Source organism: Aulonocara sp. 'chitande type north' Nkhata Bay, linkage group LG5, assembly GCF_057382095.1.
Source record: "Aulonocara sp. 'chitande type north' Nkhata Bay isolate Kocher_YH1m ecotype deep benthic linkage group LG5, A_spYH_male_GT1.1, whole genome shotgun sequence".
NCBI lineage: Eukaryota > Metazoa > Chordata > Actinopteri > Cichliformes > Cichlidae > Aulonocara > Aulonocara sp. 'chitande type north' Nkhata Bay.
Genome location: NC_141348.1, coordinates 46,125,898 through 46,150,180, shown reverse-complemented (window position 1 = coordinate 46,150,180; position 24,283 = coordinate 46,125,898). Strand labels below are relative to the sequence as shown.

At 41.3% G+C, this 24,283-nt stretch overlaps 1 protein-coding gene across 2 annotated transcripts in view; it reads right to left on the bottom strand.

Moving 5' to 3' along the window:
• Positions 1-22,663, bottom strand: part of LOC147331499 (protein phosphatase 1 regulatory inhibitor subunit 16B-like) — a 95,245-nt gene extending 72,582 nt beyond the window's left edge. The window contains exon 1 of one of the 2 annotated variants that reach the window (XM_086293868.1): positions 22,527-22,663. The gene's annotated coding sequence lies outside the window, so the exon portion shown is untranslated. Of the gene's footprint in view, positions 1-19,264; positions 19,356-22,526 lie in introns of those variants that run through there. The other variant, XM_086293869.1, reaches the window with a different exon arrangement.
• Between the last annotated feature and the right edge of the window lie 1,620 nt (positions 22,664-24,283).

The window sequence follows — 24,283 nt, the reverse complement described above, 5'->3', positions numbered from 1 at the left end:
AAGCCCACACTGTGCAAAAACCTCTTATATCCAACATATCCAGATTGGTTTGTGATGTTTTTTTCCTTGAGAACATCAAGCTGTTTTTGAGAAGATATGGCGTGAAATGTCAGTGCAAAGATAAAAAAAACAATTCAATTTAAAAAATTCCCCAAACTAGATCCTTATCATCTACTCCAAAGTCTTTGATATAACTCTAATGAATATCTGTGTGCATCCCAAGAGACAGACAGACTCACAGAACTTCCTTGGTGGTAATGATAGAAAGGCTCTTTAAATCAATTGTGTCAGTTTGATACAGCTAATGACTAGGGATGGGTACCGGTATCCGGTGTCATTATGGCACCGGTTCTGACATAAACGGTGGTAACCAGACCGAAAAGCAGCGCACATTTCGGTGCTTTCTTTCGGTGCTTTTTTTCCCTTGAGATGTAATACACTTTGAATTCTAGCCAATCATTTTACCTTTGCAAGCATAGTAGGCGGGCCCGGGTACGTACGTGCTTTTAGAGCAGAGCTACAGATTAAAAACGCCCAAGGCGAAGCGGTCAAAGTCTGGCTGTACTTCACAGCAAAAGATGCAAACTCAGCAGCCTGCAACAAGTGCTTTAAGCTGATACTGTGCAAAGGAGGTAACACCTCGAATCTGATGAAACACCTGGCGACGCATAAGGCTTTTTTTAAAGCCGAGAAATGCGCCGTATTTGATAGCTTGCTGCGAGACCTCACACCGGACACATCTACTGTGGGTGTGGTGCCTGTTATCGGACCCGGAGTTAGCAACATCCCCCAAGAACCCGAAGAGGAGCGTCCTGGCCCCTAGCCCTGCCAGTGTAGCAGAAATGATGACGGATGATGATGGCAGCAGCAGCCGTTCTTCTCTGCGTGAGTAGCTTAACGTTGTTCGTGTGTAATTTACGTTGAGTAGGCTAACCAAGTTATTACATTAATGCATGTAAGGTGAACTAGCAAACACCGTCGTAGTTACATGCGGCTGTCTTCTTGTTTGATGGGAGATACTCCCTTCACCCTGGCCAAAAAGGCTAAAATGCTAAAAGTGGAAAACAGCTAAACATGAGAGGTTTTTGGACCAATTTTGTGTTCTCCATTCTTTAAGCACCAGTTTGAGCACAGTTTAAGCACCGGCACCGTTTCAAAAGTACCGGTTTGGTACTGGTATCGGATAAAACCTAAACGATACCCATCCCTACTAATGACTAGCATTTGTCTGCAACACAGCCTGGATTATGCTACTGCACGCTAAATGCTTCGTATTAAAAAGTGTGTGACGGGTTAAACACCTTTTATGAAAGATTAAAGACTTTTTATGCTGCACACGCCTCTACTTTCTCCACAAAGTAACCCACCCCTGCTTTTAGATGTTTATAATAAAACAAACATTAGCTTTGTTGGGTTGCTGTGAACTGATGCATCAGCTGCTGAGGTATCTGCACAGGAATCAGTTACTGCAGACTTGAACTCTACTTGCTGTTTTCACTGGACACCATGATCGACCAGGACAGACATTTTTACGATAATACAAACTTGCACTGAACACAGAGCCCAGCTGGAACCGACTGAGCATTTTATCTGTAATTAGAAGACTTCCTCTAATTGTAAGAAAATGCAAGACCTTCTCTTCCACCCATGTAGATACACCCAGTGTAGTCTGTAAGAAAGGGTTTATGAGGAGCAGCACAAATGAACACAAAGTTAATCCCCCATGCACTGAGGCAATGCAAGGTAGGCACGATTTTCTATTCACTGCTTCAAAATGACATTTCATCTATTAGAATTTCCAAGTCAGTCACTCATTTTGAATGTTTTTCTCTGAGCACCATCATCAGTGTCCTTAAGCACATTTGCTCACAAAAAAAAAAATAGAATAAATAAACAGGTCTGAAGTTGAAAACGAAGCCCAGTGGTCCCACACCTAAAGGCCGTTTCCCCCTCATATCACCCTTTTGTCCCACTCAGCCGCTCATTAAAATGTTTTTGACGAAGAACGTTTTTAACACAATGAATAGAGATAAGCGTTCAGCTTAAATGGATGCTGGCTGACTACAAAAGCAGTGTCAGTATTCGAGTAGAATCAGTGCTGACTAAAAACAGCATAGAGGTCATTTTTTTCCCACTGAAAACACAAGTTTTTTTAATATGCCAAGTATGCACACCTCTCTATTTAACAGCTTATAAAAGACTTTAATAATATCTCAAATGAAGCCACTATCTTTTTAATGACTTCACATTCAGTCACTTATTCCATCGTGAATGCCTAATATCATCATAAAATGCCCTCATAATGCATTACAAATACACTTCTTGTAACTCCAATGAGAGTTTTCTTCAAGTAGTGAATAGATCACCTTAACAAGCACTTACTTCACCAGATGGCAATTAAACGGTATAAAGTTTCACAGCTGCCCTCTAAGCCTGAAAGCACCGTTGCCAAAATAAGAAGGCTCCGCCCACAACGGCCGTGACCCTGTCAATCAGCAACTCACTCGATGCATGTGTCCGCTTTCTCTCAATGTGGATGCTTCTGTACATGATGTGCTGCAATGCTCTGATCTGTCTCTGCCTGTCACGAGCAGATGTAAAGCCAGAAAGGTCAAAAGACACAAATCGCGCAACCAGACGGCAAAACATCAACAACAAAGCCTTTCATCAAAGGACGGAAACATTAACGCACAGCAGTTTCCATCGGAATTTTGGACTGTTTCCAAAAATAAAGCACAACGAATCGCAAAGGTGCTCCGTTTGCAATGATTCAAAATTAGGGCAGGCTGAAGATAACCCAAGTTACAAAGTTATCTTGTATCAAAAAGTGACTCAAATGATTATCAAACACGTTATCTTGTTTATTTGTCCAACCCTGGAGCATTCACATCACGTAACTGTCACCGTGAGAATACACACTTGGCCCACTTTGATACACTAATCATGTCAGTAACTTCACATGACATTTAGCAGCGAGAGGGCGTGTGCTGTGTCAGGACGTACTGCGTGGAGACACAGTAGTGGTAGTGTCACACATACAATACCCCATTGTGTTTGACAGAGCGCGTGTCTGTGTGTTTTCTATACGTGTGCACGCATTCATGCAAGTTGTACAAACCCCTCTATGTCATGATAAACTGTGTGTGCAGAAAGAGCCAGCGCCCTCCCCGATCACCACCACAGCTCCCTCAATCCCTCACACCCCGAGTTCCAGCCCAGTGCTAATGTCTCCGGGTCAGGCTAATTCATTTAATCACCTGCTAATGCCATCGACAGGCCAAGCAGATTAAAAAGACCACCGAAACCGTTCAGCAAGACGGCAGAGGGAGTTACAGCTGTCGCACAAGTGACACACACCATCATTCACTGCAGAGATACGAAGATTTAACTCCCCGCAGAAAGCCTGTCAGGACTGAGAGGCAGAGGAGACAATTTCACTATTAATTACAGTAAAAAATGGGAAATTTATTACAGGATTTCTCTGAGCTTCTGTGTGAAATGGAGGATTGAGCGCTGCACAGCGCCTCTTTCAATCTATGTCAACTTTTTATGCCACTTCTGGAAAAGTACAATGAGATTATTTTGTGCAGTAAGAGCTCAATCCAATTTCATGTCCACAATGAGAAATATAGCTTCTTGGACATTTTGCATAACAGAACACTTGGTATTAAGTATGCGGTATATATTAATGGATTAATCTGGAAGGAAGTGCTAATGAGGACTGATAAGGATATATATAGTCCTGGTAAGGAGAAAGCTCTCCTTCAGTTATAAGGCTTTATATATCAGAATGAAAGTAGCCTGGTCCCTAGTGGGCCTTAAAATCAGTTACGCACAAACATGACATACACCAACTATTTATTTATTTAACAACCATTAACCCAACATTTAGAATCAGCGAGTGAAAAACCAAAAACACCATTACTGCTTAGAGGGTAAGTTAAAGCCGAGTGCTGCTAATCACATGCATTTGATTTCCTGATCATGAGCAAGTGTTGAGCAATGATCTTATTGTTACTGTCCATCAGTCCGGTAAGGCTTATAACAATTAGAAATTCGGCATTCTTCAGTGAGGCCGATTATTCACAAATGGAAAACATTCAAAGCAGTCGCTAATTTTCCCAGGAGTGGAAATCCCAGCAAATTCCTCCCAAGGTCAGATCACGCACTGCTCAGAAAACCTCTACACTACTCAGTTAGCACATTAGATATTAAAATTCATAAGAGTACAATTAGAAAAAGACTGAACAATTTTGGCCTGTTGGGAATGATTGCCAGGGGAAATATTACCAAAAAGTGAATGGATGATCAACTTCAAAGGCCATGCTCTTCACCCTCAGATGTGCCCGACATTTGAATTTTGTTGCTCTGTGTTTCAGCGTAGTGTTACTCATACACACTAGCCTAGGACACTTCAAGCTGCACACTGCAGAAACAGCAGGGATTGGCCTATGCAGGCATGTGGTCACCCGTACAAAACCAGAACGTGCCTCACATAAAATAAAACCTATGAGATTTTTTTTAAAAGCTGTAATAATAATAATACAAAAAAAAGCTGAATGATTTTGACAGCACTTGATTGGCTTTTGGTTTTGGAATGTTCGCTCAATCATGTTTGTTATTCAGATTAAAAGTCGATTTACTGTGCAGCCCTTGCACCAACCGTCAATCACAGTGATGATTTGGACCTGGGAACTCTGCAGAAATTGAGTTGACCATGAAAGCCTCTGTATACCAAAGTTTTCTAGACTCAAATGTGCCGCTGCGTCTCCGACAGCTAAAACTTGCCCCAAATTATGTCATGCAACAAGACAATGATCCAACACACAGCAGCAAATCTGTAACAAAAAGAAAAAGAATCAAAGCTTTGCAATGGCCCAGTAAAAAACAAAAAAAAAAAAAAAAAAAAAAAAACAACACACCTCAATCTGACTGTAATGCTGTGGCGGGACCTTGAGAAAGCTGTGCACAAACAAATGCCCCCAAATCTCAATGAACTGAAGCAACGCTAACGAAAGCTAGGGCAAAATTCCTCCACAGTGATGTGAGAGGCTGATAAAGTTATAAAGAAAACAACATGGAGCCTACTAAGGGTACACAGCAGAACAAGGGCTATCAATCTGCTCTCCATGACAAGATGGAGCATGTCAGCCCTATCATGGAGAGGGAAATTTGTGACACTATGAGGTCATGTCAGAGGTATCTACGGTATGGGGAAATGACAGAAAGGCGGTATAAACAGACCTAGATCACAACAGAAGTGCAGGCCCACTCTAAAACTGCATTAGCTGACTTGTTGTGTGATGAATTTCAAACTGCTGGCCTATTAACTTCTTGGTCTGAAGAACCATATTTTAAAAATCATACAAAGTAATTTCTGAGAATGGTAGCTTAGTGTATAAAGGCAGAAAACAGAAGATTATACTGGCTGGTACATCATCAGTTTTAGATAAATCCAAAAATAAACACAACTAACATCTTTTATTTAAATTGTGAGGCCACACAATTACAGCAAGTACACTCAGTTAAACTTAAACCGGGAAGTTGGTCCTCGCAGACTTTGGAATTCACGTGCTCTCCATCATTATGTTGTGTTTGAAAGGCTGGGAGGCTAGAAGATTCCATAAGCCTGTCACAGAGCAGTCCCTGGACTGTACAGTCTCTTTTTAATAGAATTACTTTCTACTTCTAACAGTATACTGTCACTTTTCCTAAGCAGGTAAAACTGCTAGCCTGTAACAGCAATACTTCAATAAGTAATTCATAGCTGACTGGGTCCTTCAATGTCTGATAAAGTCTGGAGAAAGTCGAGCTGTGATGTCTTGCAGCCATTAATTGCTGATTTGGACAGCGCTGGTTTGTTAGCGCTGTGCAGCTGAGACACCTGCGTGCAGCCAGGGAGGTTTATAGAGGTGCACGACACCTCGTGTTTCCGACCTCTTCAGCAGTGTTGTTTCTCTGATTGTTCTCTGCAAGTTAAGTACTGCAGTGTTATCATTAATGATGGAAAGGGATAGCCAAAAACTATTAAATGAAAAAGGTGGCATCATCTGATAATTATAAGACAGTGACACCAGCTTTTTAACTCATCTGACAGCATTTTAAAGAGATTTAAGCTTTACCCCAGAGGCCTCATTATCACACACTACCAATTATTCTGAGCCCTTACCTAGTGTTGAAGAAACACGGCGCAAACGTCTAATGACACAGCACACGGCAATTAAAACAGGAAGCCGTTAGTTTTGACTGTAACACCAAGATTCGACACCTGACCTTTCTGACAAAACACATTCATTAACCGAAACACGACCCCTGGATGTGTCAAACTAGTCTATGTGGTCAAACTGACAAAAGGCAGGTCTGCATTTTGACAGAGCCAGGAACACACGCACACAATCACACCTTCAGTGCAGTGTCAGGCACTGTATCGTACTGCAGTTGTTCAATTAACCGTGCAAGTACGAATATGATACGTCTATAATGTGCTGTCGTTCTACTTCCCCACACATGTAGAAATAAAGACCAAGGCTTTTTGGAAATTTTGTTTTTATGGGCTCTGATGCAACGAACCGATCTGTCCGTGTTTTATGTTGTGTTATGTTCTGGGCGCCAGTCTCCACTCGCTCAGTAGCAACAGCAGCAGTTTCCTTTTTTCGCTGAAAACACAGTAAAGAGGAAACCTTGTTACTCAGCAGCAGACGATAGAGCAGAGGAGCAGCAGCTGCTGCTGTACGTAAACAGATAAACAGAAAACCGAACAGGCACTGGTGAGATGCACACACGCGCTCAAACACACGCACGCACGCACGCACACGTGTGGTTGAAGACGCTGATGTTAATGGATATTTGAAGTCAAATACTGAAAACAGGTAGTCTCTCGGTTATAGTGGTGAGCTGCAACACCACAAAGAGACAACTAAAAGCTGAGACAGCTTTGATAAAGTTTTATCTGAGAAATGCATGAATACAAAAACACACAAAAGACATTTTGTATAAGTAGACCTGGGTAATTTCATATTTTTCAACATAAATGTGAATAATTTACTAAAATGTCTCTTGTTTGATGCCCTAATTGGATGAATATTAAAGTCTTTCAGTACAAAACATCAAAAACCCTTAACCCTTTAAGACCTACCATAGAACCAAGTCCGCCAGAGCTTATATTATATTTTTACATGCTGTGGAGCCATTTTTGGGAGCATTTCAAGTTGCTATACATCAATACAACCATTATAGCCCAAACTTTAATAATATGTCTGCATTAGGTGCATAGTAATTACATAAATTGCAAAAAAGTGCAATAAACTACAAAAAAATTGAAAATCGTTTTTGTTTTTTTAACATATATTTCTAGTTAGAGAAATTTAAGAGGCTCATCCCTCAAAACTGTAAATACAAAAAAGTTGCACAAACTAGTTTCCCACCACAGGAAATTTATTTTGAGTGTCTTCATAGTTTTATTTTTGAAATACACCAATTTTTATACACTGCAGGAAAAACGAAAATAAATATTATAGTGCAAATTTGCAAAATAACAGCATATGCATCAAAATAAACTATTTCCAGCAGTGCAATATGAGTCCTAAGCATCCCAGAAACGACACAGAAAGTCATAAACTCAAACATAACTTTTTAAAACACAAGTATAGGCTCATAAGGCCCCGATCGTAAAAAAACTACATTTCCGCAAAATGACGTCACTTCCGGTTTCGGGCAGGTCATGCGGTCATGTGATAGTTCGCGCTGATGGACGTAGGAAGTGTTACAAACAGCTGATCGGATCGGCGAAGCGTGTTTCTGGAATATCATGTTTTTGTTGCTGCAAGTGATTTTTATGCAGTTTTTGCAAAGCTATATGTGGAAGGAAACCGTGACCTAGGACAAGCTGATGGCATAAGATGTAAGTACAACTCCTCCGGTTTCATATGCAAAAAAAATTATTGCGCTAGCTTACGTGGTTGCAGAGCTACCGGGATTTAAAAATAGTTACGCAAAATGGAGCGTGCCCGCTCCGATCGGCTGTAAAGGGTTAATTTTAATAGTGTTGTTTACTTTTTTTTTAAAACTGCCGTCAGCAGTTTGATGAGATGCCATTTATATTACATTAAACTAGCAGCTGGTTGCTTAGCCTATCACAGACTCCAAAACAGGTAGTCTAGGTTTGTCTAAAACAGGGGTGGGGGAACTCCAGACCTCAAGGGCCAGCGTCCTGCAGGTTTTAGATGTGTCCTTGATCCAACACAGCTGATTTATAAGGCTAAATTACATCCTCAACATGTCTCGAAGTTCTCCAGAGGCCTGATAATGAATTCATCTTTTGATTCAGGTGTGTTGCCACAGGGTGAGATCTAAAACCTGCAGGACACCGGCCATCGAGGCCTGGAGGGAACAACTTCAACAGAGTACTCTTCAAAATATTCAAGAAAAAACATTCCTGTTGAAGGTGGAAAGTAGAAACTTGTTTCAATGGATGTGGCACAAACACACAATCAACCACCAGGATATGATGGCACGCGAGGAGGAGATAACCAGCAGCCGGTGATGAGGGGCCCAACAGTAAACAAATGAGTCAACGGAGCATCGCTGGAGCTCTCACGTCCTGCACTCCATATGATAGAAAGAGCGGTGCCGATGTAGTTAAATGGTACGACTACCTGATTGTGTTAAAAGAAGTAGCGAATAATACTATTTTTAGCTTCTTTTTTTTTTTTTTAAATACCTAAGGCTGGAGAGGATTTGACATCAAAAGCAATAGACAGCAAATCAACAACATGCCTTACCACCTAAATGCCTGTGTAGTTTCAGATCTGCACCACTAGGTGACTGGATCCTAGTGGCGACTTTAGAGACCTACCAGATATATTTTCATTTATGTGACAATATTGTGCATCCTCCTGATAAGTTACAAGTTATTTTAGTGACTGTTAAACTGAAATGTTAAGCAGTTCTATTATACTTTTACTTAAAACTTCCAAGGCTATTTTTGCACTTACATATGACTTATACTGTTTAACTACTATTCACTTTAATGCAGCTGCTGGTGGCGCCTCGTGGCAATAGATTAACACTTTGAATTAAGCATTCTGTCATCAGTGACAGTAGCTCATTGGGAAAGACAGATAGAAAATGCCCTTCACTTCCATCACACAATTCATCCTAAAAATCATTACAGTAAATTTCCTTGAAATATCCCATCATAGAATTTTGAGGGTATTTTTCGCTCCATCTCTCCTACAAGCACCTCTAAAGCCCATTAATTCACACACCATGCTTGGCTACAAGAACATTTTTTTATTTACATATCATCTAAAACTGGTGATGTAAACTACGAACTATCAAAGTAAGCAAACAAGTCTGCTAATCCCATCAGACATGCTTGCAAACATTCTAATGGTCGGTCTTTTAGATAATTTAACTAAAGTCAATTGTATTCATGTAGTGTCAAATCACAACAGCCATCGCTTCAACCCTACAGTAATATTACAATCAGACGAACCCCTATGAGCAAGCATTTGACGAGAGTGGGAAGAAAAAACTCCCTTTTAACAGGAAGAAACATCTGCCAAAACCAGGCTCTTGGAGAGAGGACTAGAGACACACTTAAAAAGCTTAAAAACTAACATTCAATACAAAATCTAAATATGGAAAACAAATTGTAGAGAGGTGAAGAAGACAAAGCTCAAATGTTTATTTATTTTAGTTTCTGTGGGACTGCTCTGACTGGTTTCCCATGTGATACCTCTCCATCCTTTTTCTTTTTCTCTTCCTTTCTTGCCAATTGTGTCTTCCTTCATCCCTCTCTCCCTCAGCGCCCTCTAAAAGGACGATTTTATTCTGTCTGGATTACTTGTCCTAGTTGGCGCTGGGCGTGCTGCTGGGGAGAGAATTTATTTCCTCTGGTGAAGCCTTGATTTAAAGCACTCAGGTCAACTTGATTCTGGGTCATTGTCTCCCTTGCCGTAATGAACCAGGGCAGAGGTAGAAAGCCCGCTGCATATCGACAAAAGCAAGGAGTTGATGTGCCACAGGATACCTCAACTGACCGTCTGCACCCAGAAGTAGATTAAAACCTCTCTAGTGCCTGTGGTTTTAATGCTCAAAAGCAATTCGATTTCCCACTTCAAAAAAAAAATGTGACGCAATAAGCTCAAGTCAACTCATAAGCACACCAGTTACATTAGCTTACGTCAACATAAGCTGTTTACTTTATGTTTGTAAGTACCGAGCCAGCAATCTTGCAGTAAATCTGTGTTTCTCTGGCAGAGCTGATCCTGCAGGGACCTACTGACCAACATATTTATGGCTGCATCAAAACACTGCTGGCCCTACAGTCGTGCAGGGTATAAGTCCTGTTAATTTAATTCATGGTCCTGCCTGAAAAAACTAGCTCAACACTGCATCAACAGTCCCACGGTTATAGCATCTTCAATTCTGCATTTCAGCAGCTGGGACGTGCCTCACATCACTTCGCATCATTTTCAAGGAGAACAATAAATAATTTTGCTTTTGCATTTTAAAATGTAATGTACGGACAGTGTACAGTCTCAGTGCAACAGAGTTCCAACCCCTTGTAGCATGTAGATTTGATAGATTTTTAGAACATTATACATATTTAAAAACTAAATAATTGTTTCCTTAAACTTCTTTTACATTGGTTGCTTCTTTGTAGTCTAATGGTTTTTTTCTTGGTTTGAGTGAAGGGAGAAGACGCTCTTTATTCATCCCAACATTTAAAGAAGTTTAAAAAGGACAAGACACGTTACACTCCATACTGCCTGTGAAGGTTTGACAGCCTTCTCTAAGGAAGCACGCAGATGTCACCAGTCATTGTTCAGACAGGCATCCAAATAGTGCACCTAAACTTCAAAAAGCAACAACTTAAATGTACAACAAAATCTGCATGGGCATGAAGTCTCTCGAAACTTCAGCCAGGCTGAGTTGTACCATTCGTTTTCTTTCCTTTTTGTGATGTGAATAAAAAGTGGAAGGAAAGAAGAGCTAGAAAAACACTTTGTTTGCTCTTCACGGGTTTCTTGTGGTTGGTATCGAGAATGAGTTTTCTCACTTCTAACTCATTTGTTTTCCTCTCTAAATTGTGTATTTACCCAAAATAGAAGATGGGCAATGATATAAATAAACAGGTAAACTAAAAGCAGGTGTACTACGAACACATGGAAAGAATAACCAACGCAAAGTTATGTTGAAGTTGTGCAAAAATGCTGACGTGTTTAACCAATGAGCCAAATTGCACAATGTGCGATGTGTTGTTTGTTTTTTAGTCATAAATCCAGCCCTTCTTGTTTACTTCACAATATAAAGCAAGCTTGATACATGTTGGGGAAAGATGGAGTCAAACCTTTTGTTCATTTGAAGTATTCATACATACAAAAAAAAAAAAAAAAAAGAGTTTAGTTTTGGTTTATGCACAATCTTCTGCCGTGCACAGCAGCTATACTGGTTTACATTTGAGGTTGGACTGCCACTCAGAGACATGCTTCCAGGATCTGTCCGTCTTCCCGACTTCTGATCACTTCACTGGGAAACACATACAATCTGACTAAAGTGGATCTGACTATTCTAGGTGTCCAGTGTGTCAGCATAGCACATATTTAGCAAGAAGACCATTTTTAAAACTTTTTGAAGGAGGGACGCCACAAAATTCCTCCATGCAGGAGAAATCCCACATTTCCAAAAGCCATCTTTGCCCACTTTAATCTGGTAGTATGTGCTTTAGTTTGTTATCTGCTTTACTTAGAGGCAGGGGTTCATCAGAACACAAGGTTGAAGGTTGGGGGTATATTAAGATTAGCAGCAATCTTCCTCCATGGCTTTAATGAGGACAAAAGCAGTGACGGTTCCAGTCATAGGATAGAGAAGGGCAGATTTTATGTACACAGACAAACTTCTGTTCACCTTGGACTGATATCATTTTCACTTCTCTTCTTAAAGCATTTGGTCTATGAAATTAGTACTAAAAAAAAGCTAATTTGTTTGACTTACCATAAAGCACAGAACTATTTAAAACACAGGGAAAAAAACTCCACATTCAAGAGGCTGCATACAAAAACAGTTTGATATATTTTTGGCTTGAAAATACCATTAATCAATTATCAAAAATCATCCTGAGTCTTCTGCTAATCAACACAAATTGAAGACACTAATCAATAAATGGAGCGAGCCTTTCATGTCTAAATGCATTTCCTTCCTCATAAAATATTTGTAAAGCCAGTTTTGAAAATTGTCCTGTACTCATTACATCCAAAGTGCACAAGCTTGGGGTCTTTTACTGGGTCGGCCATTGAAGGTCCATTTGCATCAGCAGTCAATTAGCGCAATAGCATGAATTTCCATTGCCTCATTCACAAGAGACAAACAGAGAACATAAATGTCAGGAGGGCTACGAGTGGTCCAAAACTTCACAGGATGCGATTTCACTTTGTCATTATTGTCAGACGAGACATATGGCAAAAATATCTTAATATATTTAACACAGCTGTCATTTCTATATACACTGGGGGACCTACAGCAGGTGTGAACTATCGGTTTTTGCAGCTAATTTAACAGATTTTTTGCAAGTTCCCTGCGTATAAGAGGCTTAAGTCCTCTGATCTAGTGTGAATCATCTGTATTCCTGTCTTATAGTCCATTAAGCAAACTTTGAAGGAGTATAACTCACCTCCTCTCACCGGCGGGCACTTTGCAGTAAAGATTCATGTCCCTGCCACGTCCAAAAAAACACTTTAATTATTCTCCTTACTCTGCTTTGTTGTTATGTGCATCTGTAGGCTGCATTTGCTTGTCATCTTCGTTAATGCGTGACGGCCCTTTTCATTCTTTGAGACGCTCCTTTAGTACAAATGTACAGCTTTTATTTCACCTGCCCACACGAGCCCATTGCTTTCTGTTACATCAGTATAAAAGCATGCAGGTTTAGAGCTTTAAAAAAAAAAAAAAAAAAGAGCGCAAGAGACCCACAGCATACACCTTTTTAACTTTCCTTTAGAAAACATCACACTGCTCCTCTTTCCCTCAAGTTCTGAGTTGGGCGTGTATCTGAAACGGGTGCTTTCTGTAGGACCACATTTTTCTAGTGTGGGGGCGTCTCACAAAAGGCCTGACGCCAAAGCAAAGGAAAGCTTGACCTGCACACGACAGCAGCTCATGTTTAGCGCCCGCTGTCCGCTCCGGATCCTGGGTGGAGTTACTCGTCAATCCGCTGCACACTAACACGAGCAATTTGTGTTTATTTTAGAAGCATCTTTTTGTTTATTTATATAAGGGTTTGACCATGACACGCCCTGGCCTCGAGGGTCTATAACCCACCCTGCTGCAGTCAGTGTGCTCTATCTCCAGGCAGATTCAGGAAATATCTTCTGCTCTTTAGGTTTTTGTCCCTGCTAGATTTTCCCTCCTATTCTTTCTTTCCTCTCTGCCTTACATTCGATTCATTTCACTGCTTAATAACGGTTTGAGTCCCCGGCTAAAACCCAGCCAGAGTAAACAAGGGTTAGAGTCAGCCAGCCTGCAGTAAGTGTCACTTCTAATCCACTACTAAACCAAGATGAGTACGCAGTGAGCCTGCACCGTGCCAGTAACCGCGGGCAGAGCGAGAGTCAGAGATTACGTGCCGATTTCTCATTTTACTTTTCTACAAAGCAAATATTCGTCTGTATTTGTTAGATTCAGAAAAGCAGAAAAAGAGAAGAGCGCCACAATCTGTTCTTCCTGCTGGGCAATTTGATGCTCCTCCGTGAGTGAAAGGTGAATGAGCATATGCGTCATTTGGGGGTTTCTTAAAGGATAATTCCACTTTATTTCCACCCGGTGTACTTCCTGTTCATGTGGATGTTTCAGCCTAATGGTTCACGCCAACTTTGCCCCCCTACTCTGGAGATTTGCAGAAATGTGAAGGCAAATAGCACATCTGACCAGCAAAATGTAACATTGATAACAATATTATTATTTATGGCAATAACAATATGGCTTTTGATAAATAGAAAAATACCAACATATGAATATTAAATGTGTTTCTTAGAGATAGGGGCTAAGGTTGTATTTGGTGAGAGAACCTCTGCAGTGTCTGCTCTGTAGTAATCGTGGTAAAGAGAAACTTGAGCACACAAGGGAGGCTTCCAATGTACTGGGCAGTTCACTCCCACAGTGATCATCTCGATGAGCTGTTAATCATGGCCAGATGAATACGCAAATACAAGCAGAAGAAGTACACTTCCCTCGACCGGTGTCTGGGCTCATCGTTAGAGACAGGGTGAGGAGTTTGGTCATTCAGGAGAGCAGAGCTAGTCCTAAATGCTGAAAGGAGCCACTGAGTGGGTTCAGGCATTTCAAGAACATGTCCCCTGGATGCCTCCTAGGTGAAGTGTTTCCCACAATTACTACCAAGAGGAGACCCCAAGGTAGATCCAGGACACGCTAGAGAGATTAAATCTCTCTGTCGGCTGGCTTGGAAACACCTTGGTATTCCCCAAAAGACCCAGAGGATGTGGCTGGAGGAGAGGAAGGCCTGAGCATCTCTGCTTAGATCACTGCCCCAAATACCAACCAACCAACCAATACTGAGGGTTGGTATATACTTCAGTTGCTTATATTCATAGCACATGACGAAAGGAAAGATAGAAATTGTTATTACATTATGATAAATAAGAAAGGTAAAAACCTTTATGAAAGAGTAAATGATACCACAGACTGGAACAAAAGCAAATAAGTAGGAAGGCAGATCATCAGAAGCAATTCAGCTGAACAACCAGACACGGAGTTTTTGGGGTTTTTTTAGAAAAAACAATTATAACACTAGCAGTCTAAATTTGTCACGTTAATGTTAGAAAATGTTGTGTTTTCTTAATCACGCTCACTTGTCTGTATGGAATTATTGCAATTGGTTTTTACTTGTGTTGTATTTGTTTTAATCTCAATGAAACTTGCCCCACATAATTATGGAATAAGCATGCCACTCTTTGCATTAAAGTAGATGAGAATGAACGAAGAATTGTAATAAAATCACCGTTTGCAACATCAAAAAAATCATTTTAAAAGAAACACAAATCAAAGACACTTTGAGACAACTTCAAGATAAGGCAGGAAAACATAAAAACATCCTTAGAGGAGGTACCGTATTTCCCGGACTACAAAGCGCACCTGAATATTAGCCGCACAAGCTAAAATCAGGGGAAAATCCTGTTTTGTACATACATTAGCCGCACCTGACCAAAAGCCGCAGGTGTTTCAATGTTGACTTATCATATGTAAGAGAATATGCACAAAGCGAATTGTCAGGAAAGAGATGGCTGTTTGGAGACACACCCCTTTTATTAATATTTTGAAAATCAAGTTATGGGTACATATTTGCACATGTGCTGTGCTTCATAAATGAGTAACAAATGTAGTACATAACAGTAACCTACAGCACACCAGAAAAATAGATTCAGACTACCTTTTAGGCTCAGGTGCAGTGACACATCTTTAACAAGAAGAAAAGTCAGTCATTCACCACCATCTTCCTGCGCACTAAAACCACCAAAGTCCTCTTCTCCAGTGTCGGATACGAACAGGCTCAGGATGGCTTCGTCATCCACTCTCAGCTTCTTTCCTTCGTTGTCACTTTCAAAACCAAAGATAATCCTCATTGTCATTGTCAGTGTCGGAGTCGAACACCCTCTGAAGGGCCGTGGCGGTGTCCTCCTCTCCATCATGCAGCAGTCCAGCCCTTCGAAATCCGTTGGTGATCGTGGATGTTTGCACACTTTTCCACGCTGTCAGAATCCACCGGTAGAGTTGAGCACAACTTGCTTTTCGCAAGTTTATCGCCGCTCGTCATCCACGCCTCCCGCTGAACGCGTAGCGCTACTTTGAAGTTTGTTTTTCGCGCTACTTGTACGGCACTATGTTGCCTGGCGGATGGACATGTGACCAACACACCACTCTTGAACCCCGATCCTTCCGCCAGGCAACATAGTGCCGTACAACAGCGGAACAAACAAAACAAATCGTCTTACGATATCACAAAAATCATGGACAATCTATAGAAAAGCCGCACCTGACTAAAAGCCGCAGGGTTCAAAGCTTGTGCAAAAAGTAGCGGCTTATAGCCCGACAATTACGGTAATTAGATAGCTGGAGGACTACAGCCCTGCAGCGACTGTGAACCACAGCAGAAGAGAAATGACCACATCCCTGTAACTGTGGTACCGCTCTACTCCCTGTCCTTTCTGTAGATTAATGCTGGAAGTGTTGTGTATCAGCAAGGACATGTAGATCATCATCATGTCTAGACACTGATGCACTTTTAAAACATTTGGTCTCTTGTGAGGTTTACTAAAAGGAAGCTTTCAGATAAACTTGTGCTCACTCATCAATTTTTAAAGAGATACAGATGCAAACATTTTGAAGAGATCCTACAGTTAAGGAATCAAAGCTACAGAGAATCAGTTAGCACTATTTTTAAGCTCACAGAACACCAACAGGCAAAATATATATGTGTGTGTGTGTGATTTGAGCAAAGTTGCTCATAAAAATAAAGGAAAAAGAAAAAGGGGACAAACTTGGAGATGCATCTACGGTCATGCAAGCTCAATGCAGAAGAAACCACGCAAGAGTTCAAACCACAACTCACTCACACACACACACACAATTACTGTGCAACTGCAGCCTTGGCACGACCAGGCACGACCAAGCACCAGAGCATGCGGTCAATTTTAGACCAATGGGTGCAGGGCACAGACAGAGAAGCAAGACAGAGCAAAGCAGACATTAAAGGGACCATCTCCAACAATGCAGGGAGAATTCATAAAAACAAGCCATCAAAAAGCAGGGATGCACACACACACACACACACACACAGACCCAAGGATGGTTTCAACAACACTTTCAATGTTGGCTGAATTTTCCCTTTGAAGTGCAACAGCTGTGGTCGTCTAATCTAAGAGCCATTTTGCTCATCAGGAGAGCAGAATAAAAGCACGACACTCTGTGAACAGCGACTATTTTGCAGCCTTCACCTGAGAGCCCTTTTACTACTGCCTGGTATCTGTAGGTTATAGATACAATACCATCAATACAGCACAAAACAATCCAAGAATTTCATGTGTATACAAAGAGGCATATGTTGAACTCAAAGAAAACCAGAGAGGCTCAGTGTGCTTCACACAACAATGTGAGGAAAAAACCTTTACAATCCCCCCTCAGTCAAATGCCTTCCTGAGCACAGTGCAAGCCTCAAACTCTATGAGCTCACTTCCTGTTCACTAGCTTGCTTGACTGACTACTCTGGCAGGTCTGTCTCTGCAGAAAAAAAGCACATAGAGAAATAGGCTGAAAGGTGTATATTTATAGCAGGGGGTTATAAAAAAAAAAAAAAAGCCAAAACCCTAAATCCTTACAGACACTCTATAAGCATGAAAACCTATAAAGATGTGTTGTTTTTGCTTTAACGGCAACAGCAGAAAAGTCAAAATAGAACCTTTAGCTCTGCTATAAGAACATCAATGACGAGTGTTAAGGGCATCTACCTCTTCAAAGTCATGCAGGTCCCCCTCCATGATATTCAGAAAATACAGCAGGGGAGCGAGACCAACAAGTGTAGGAGATGAGGCCCTGTGGTTAGTGTGTGACAGAGGGAGGGTCAGGGGATACAATGTAGCCTGGGCAGAGACGTAGAGCTGCTAGTCAGAGCTAACCAGCCATGAGAAGCTGTCAGACTCGCTGTGAGGGGACTCTGGTTGAGCTTTGACAGTCACTAGAAACACAATTATGGCCTTTTCAAAAGCTCACTATGCGGGAGCAGCACTGTCCCGAAAGCCATTTTGCCGGCCTTTGGACTTTCAGTAGTGGATATTTGAAGCTTCGTGCAAGTGCCGGGGACTCAAAATCACCTTACACAACAAAACAAGTTAACGACCATGGCTGCAGACGTACAATGTTAACTGAGAGAGAAACTTAGACACCAAAGAATGTGTCATACTTTCTCTTCCATTCAGCTGTGCACTCTGTCAGAGGTAAAAGCTCGCTGTTCGCTCACTTGCTGGAAAAGGCAGAGTCAGAGGGAGAGCTGTACCTGCGCCGGGAGAGCAAGACCTCGTTGAGAAAAGAAAAAAAAAAAAGGTAATGTCAGTACAAAGGAGTACATGTTTCTTTGAAGCTTTTTCTGAGAGAGAGAGCGAGAGAAGAAGAAAAAAAAGTTGCTAAATGCAGCGAGAAGGTGGCGGTACAACTGCCATTTGAGTTCTCAGTAAAGATGGAAAAGTGGTGTATAAATACAAATCCATTTACACCGCTGTCCCCATGCTGGGACATTAAGCGGTGTGCAACTGTCTTATTGATCAGCAGCTTAGAGGCACATCGCAGCTCTCTGCACCTGAACTGTCGACTTTATCGTTTCCAAAATGAAATGAAAAAGCAGGTTCAATTCAGGTGGCATCTTTAAAAAAAAAAATCACATTGGAGTTGCTGGTTTTTAAGTGGACAGTGACCATTTGCAGATTAAATGCTCTGCAGCTAAACCTCCACCCACCGAGCAGACTGATTAGGGCTGCGTGGTGCTAAAGAAGCTAACGCACATCTCTGCAAAGCACTGATGTTTGTGGTTTTATCCTCTCAGTGAGGGGTCGCATGGGGGGCTGGGGGGGTTAAGATATCCTAGCATCAGTCAGCAGGGGATCCGCCATTACTCCCACTGATCACTTAAGTATTTACTCAGCTGAAGCCCACCACTTCACAGACGGTCCAGAGGAGAGTATAAATTAGATGAATACATGCAGAAACGCCACACAAGTGAAAATGTGTGATGATGAAAGACAGATGAAGGATTATTAAATCATACTGAACACAATTAGCAATCATGCAGTTTTTTTAAAGCCAACCTGTTTGAATGATTGCCTGTTTTCTTAGATTGGAAAATAAGAATCTGAATTCTGGCCTGTTGGTTGGACGAAACCAAACATTTTACTACATTATGTCAGAATTTGGAAAATTGTGACGGGCATTTTTTATTCTTGCATGATCAATCAAAATAGGTCATGTGTAAGCTCAAAGCAGATAATAAACCGAGGTCTCACTATGAACGCGGGACCTTCTGCTTCACATCTTACTCTGCTCTTCTGACCAGTGAGCATAGTGTTTGCATTGGTATATTTTGGCTTGTTGGATTTTCCCTGCCTTACAAGAAACCATAGCAAAGTTTACAAAATCACCTACAGATTTAGAGCAGAGCAAACAAATTAGAGGTCTGAAAGTGCACTTAAAGCAAATTTACCTGACCAGCATTCCTTCCCTGGTGATTTATACCCAACCGCAAAATAAAAGCATTCACACTCAAGCCCACTTTCAAGTCAACCTGAAGACAGCAACAAAAATCAACAAATCTACACCTTAGGAGACGGCTGTGGACTTTGAGGACCTCTAAGTAGGCTTGATAGCTGCCCTGCGATTTGCCTGTCTTAGTATTAAGACCACAGATTAGCAGTCAGTGCCTGCTCCTAGCTGTAATCAGAGCGCTGATCTACTATAATCGCTTATCCATAGTAAGAAAGCGCACTGGTTTGGGGTGCAGCTCAGATAAGACCTGTTTAGCAGCAAGCAGCTGAGAAACAGATTTCCAATTTATACAAAGAAACACAAGTTTTATTTCACGCTTCTGCTGACCCGCTTTGATGCCCCGTTTCACTGCAGGCCCTATTTAAGTATCAAGCGAGGCCAGTGTTTCAGCATCCCTCCAGGGCTGTTTCTGTTTCAATATTTTATGAGCAACAGTCAAATCACCGTGTTGGAATAATTAAACATCAGTTAGGGCACAAAGCTGCAGAGAATATATGGAGGCAGCTCTTCAGTGAGGAGGGAGTAGTGAAGCATAGCAATGGGGCTCCTTAGAGATCAGAGACGACTCACTCAGACACTCACGGGAATATAATTTTGCCATTACTCTGTATAACTGCTGTTGGTAATGTGGACGAGTGCCATGTTAATGTGCCTGTGTGGGTTTGTGTGTGAGCTAAACAATAACGGCAGGCAGACGTCACAATATTACGCTTGAATGTGGCATCTGTTACCGCGCATAACTTCACAGAGAGAAATTCATTATCAGCACAGTTTCGATTTCGATCTAATCCAACATAGAGGCAGTTTGCAGTTACAGTACATTTACAAGGCTTCAACATTTTCTGGGGATTTCACTGTATTTTCCAGTTTATTTTATCCCTAATAGTTATCAGTTGCTTGTTTTTCACAGCTAAAGTTTAACTTTTACACTAAAATCAGTTCACAGCCACATCTTACATGTTTCAAAGATATAGACTTTACATCTTAGCGCTTCGCTTAAAGTTCAACCAGTTTAACCTTTGACCTTGTTAATAAGTAAATACTTCAGCCTACTCCTTTTCAAACAAATAATGGAATGATATTTTGTAATGATTGTGAAGGCACATGTTTGAAATGTTTGAAATAAAAATGAACTGAACTGAACTGAATGTGTGATCTATTAATCAGCAGCTGATGGGATGACAGTCGCTGTTACCTGAAATAACAACAGCTGGGGGTTGAATTTATCTGTTCGATTGATTATCGGCATTATTACTCAAAACAGTGTGGCCAAATTTGCATTAAAGGCACAGCTTGCCCCCAATTTAGAAGTGATAAACTTTTGGAGTCGCCTCATATATTCACAAATACAAACTTTTTTCTTCATGAAAATTTTGCAAACTAATCTGGATCCAGATATCCTTTCGAATCCAGCAACAAAACTTTGCAGAGGAATGCCGTCTAACTGCTCTTTATTTCTGATCCCTCCTGGGGCCTCCCTGCTACCTGTCACACAAGGGTTGCACCCTCAAGTTTATTATATTTCTATCTGCATCGCAGAGTGAGCTCAGCTGGTACAGTTGACCTCTGGTAGTCAGTGGTTATCTAGTTAAGCACCAACTTGCACAGTATATTTAGCAGCAGCACAATCCGGACTCCTGTTTGTGATGCACACCTGCAGGAGTCCAAGATTTGGGTGTTGATGTTTCGCGTGTACAGACACGCTTCGTCGCTCTTGTGTTGTCGCATGCATGTACAGCAGACATGCACGCAGTACAGCAGAGTGAACCGTCACTCCCCAACATAAGCCAACAGCCAGTGCAGATGCTGAGAGGAACAGCAGGCGGAAAGCGTTCAGGATGTCTCCACACATCAAAGATTTAAAGGTAACACAGCCAGGCAAGAAGCCCACCTGTCTTAGCAACGGGTACACCTGGCACAAAACGAGATGAATGCTGCTGATGATGTTTGGTGCACATCTCTGGAAGCAGCACATTAGGACACTACTGATGTCATCACAGCACTGGGAGGGTCAAACAGATGTTTAATGTGGCCTGATGTGCATTGTAGCCAGCACAGAACGGGTTGTGGTCATGAAATAAAAATAGCAGCCATTTTCAAACGTTTTAGTCACTTATGTTAGAAAAAAAAAGCCAACATATTTGCCAGTTAAAGCTGCTTACATGAGAATTTCAAGCTCTTTTCTGTCTGAGGTCATTGTGAAGTGAATCTCTTTAGACTGTTGGACTGTTGGATGAATTTAGGGATTTGGGGGTGTGGGCGGGTGTATTATGACATGATAAAGGCAGTATTTAGGGGAGTATAAGCTAATGCTTAAACCCTGGTTGAATATATTTGACCAAATCCTTTAATGGATAAAGTGATTATCAAACAAATCAGCAATGAAAAGTACTGTTAGTGATTTTAATGGCTGATTTTGGCATTTGCTGGTTATTCTGCAGGATTTTGCACTGGTGATGGACAAAAAGGGGCAGTTTGCACATTTAATATAACATTTAGGGTCATTTTTAAGTACATCTTTATTATACTCATACATATAAGGGTTACATATTAGACTAATCATTTCAAATCACATAAAGGGGAGGAATAAGTGAGCATGCTACAGTAACAATAAAGCGGAAACTGTATGAGTGCACATACGAAAATGTCCTATATAAAAGTTAAGACGAAGACTCTGCTCGTCGGCACGTAAAGCCTGAACATCGGTCCTTTCAGCCTGGATTGTGGGAGTCTCAAACTCACAAAGTAAATGCAAAATAAACATCTGCAGCTTCGCCCGCTGCAAACAGTCCCGGTGTCCCAGCAGCAGGCAGCCAGCACTCCCGGACTAAAGGAGGGGGAAGACCCATGTGTGTCACCGCAGCGCTGTTATACCAACATCCATGAGGAGATGTTAAAGCCGCTCAACCCGTGTTGTTGTGTTTACTGGCGCCAGCAGCGGAAACGACGCTTTTCACCGGTTTAATTACAGCTCAGTAAGGCGTCTGGTGACCCGCTAAAGGCGGTAAAGTGCGCTAGCTCGGAGTGCTCCAACAGTAGCCGGACATGCCTCTCCTCCTGCCTGTCTACTGCCCCCTTTTCCTCCACGGGGGGAAAAAAATTCCCTTCTTCCATCTTCTGGTTTAGTCTCAAGCGGTCCACGGCAAACACACCCGAAATTAGAAAGAGAGCTGGCAACATGTGTGGATGTTTGCACTCACCTCAGTCCGGGGTGTTCACACTGAGCAGAGGGTCCACTGTGGTATCCAGGAGGTTTAAAGTTGTCCCGTTAGTAAAGAGACAGCAGCTGGTGTGAGGAGCTCAGAGTGTGTGTGTCTCTGTTTGTGTGTGTGTGAGTCTGCAGAGTGCCTCTCTCTCTCTCTGTGCTTCAACACCAAGTCACTCCTTGAGGGCGGCGCTAAGAAGGAGGCGGAGACTGATGGAGCCACGGTGGATGGCAGTGGTGCACAGAGTGGTGGCCCGCGGAGGCACCCTTTCACATACATTACGGGTTTTCTCCATTGCTTTGGTGCAAATGTCACTGCAGGACCAGTTAAAGGGTTTTTCACATGTGTGCAACTATGCAAGGGCAGTCAATCAGGGGCGTTTTCAGGATTTTCTAAATGGGGTGGCACAGGAGGGGACCATGAAGACAGCTGAAAGGGGGGGAAGGGCGCATGAAACCAAAATGTTGGGTCAGTAATATTTGATAAGTGTAGATAACTGCTGTAAAAACCACAAATTCTCAAGATCTTCCACAGCCCAGCGTCCTATAGCAGATTTATTATGTGAAAAGTGGAGCTGTAAAAGAATTTAAACATAACCTTGTGATGAACAGTTTTATAAATAATAGATTTATTTACTTCTTTAAAGGTTATAATCCTATTTAAATAGCTTAATAGTTCACAGATTGTATATTCAAATATATTTAAAGTACATAAAGTAAATGTATACATGTGAAAGTCAACTTTAGGATCCTATACATCAGCGGTCACCAACCTTTTTTGCGCCTTTGTCGGTCCGACAATATTTTCACGGACTGGCCTTTAAGGTGTCGCGGATAAATATAACAAAATAAGACCAGTACCGGTACCAAAAAAAGAAGATTTATTCATAAGACACGGGAAAAGACCCAGGGAAACCGAGTTAACGATAAAAACAATTTAAAAAAATAACGCTAAAAACAAATAAAAACCCTGAAAACCACAAATTTCACACCCGAGCCTCAACTCTCACAGCCCGGTACCAAACGACTCGGGGGTTGGGGACCGCTGCTATACACAATATTAGTAAGTTATAATTATTGAATTGCTGAGATATATATATGTCTGTAATGTTCATGACCTTAAATATTTGCAGTATTTGTAGACCTTAAATATTTGGATCAAGTTTCTAAGTAACTTGGTCCATAATAATGCAATCCAGAAATAATAAGTAACTAAAGCTTTAAAATAAATAGTATAGAGTACAAAATGAAGTAATTGTATTCAGAATACAGTGGAGAAAAATCAGATAGCAGTGTAGTACTACTTCAAGTACTTGATTGAATGTACTCAGCTACATTCCTACTCATCCAATCAGTGCTTTCATCCAATGGTGTTGTTAGGCATTGTAAGATTAACGGTACTCTAGTGCAACGGTTTTGGTGGGGAGGCACGAGGAGGGGACCAATCATATTTCTAAGGGGAAGTGATACCACCCCTTGTCCCTTCCTAGACACACCCCTGCAGTTAATCAATCCAAATCTGTGATCAGTAAATAAAAACTAAGACCATTATTTCAAGATTTAGACACCAAATGGTTTTATAGTTTTATTAAAAACATTACTGGCTTTGGAAAGAGTACTGCAAAAATGTGGGACTAATGTAGAATAAAAAGGGTTCAGATGCAAAAATGAAATGTCAAGGACTTTTTTTAAAACTGCTGAAAGTGAGAAAAGCAGAATGATCATTGTGAAACTATATTAATCAAAAAAGAG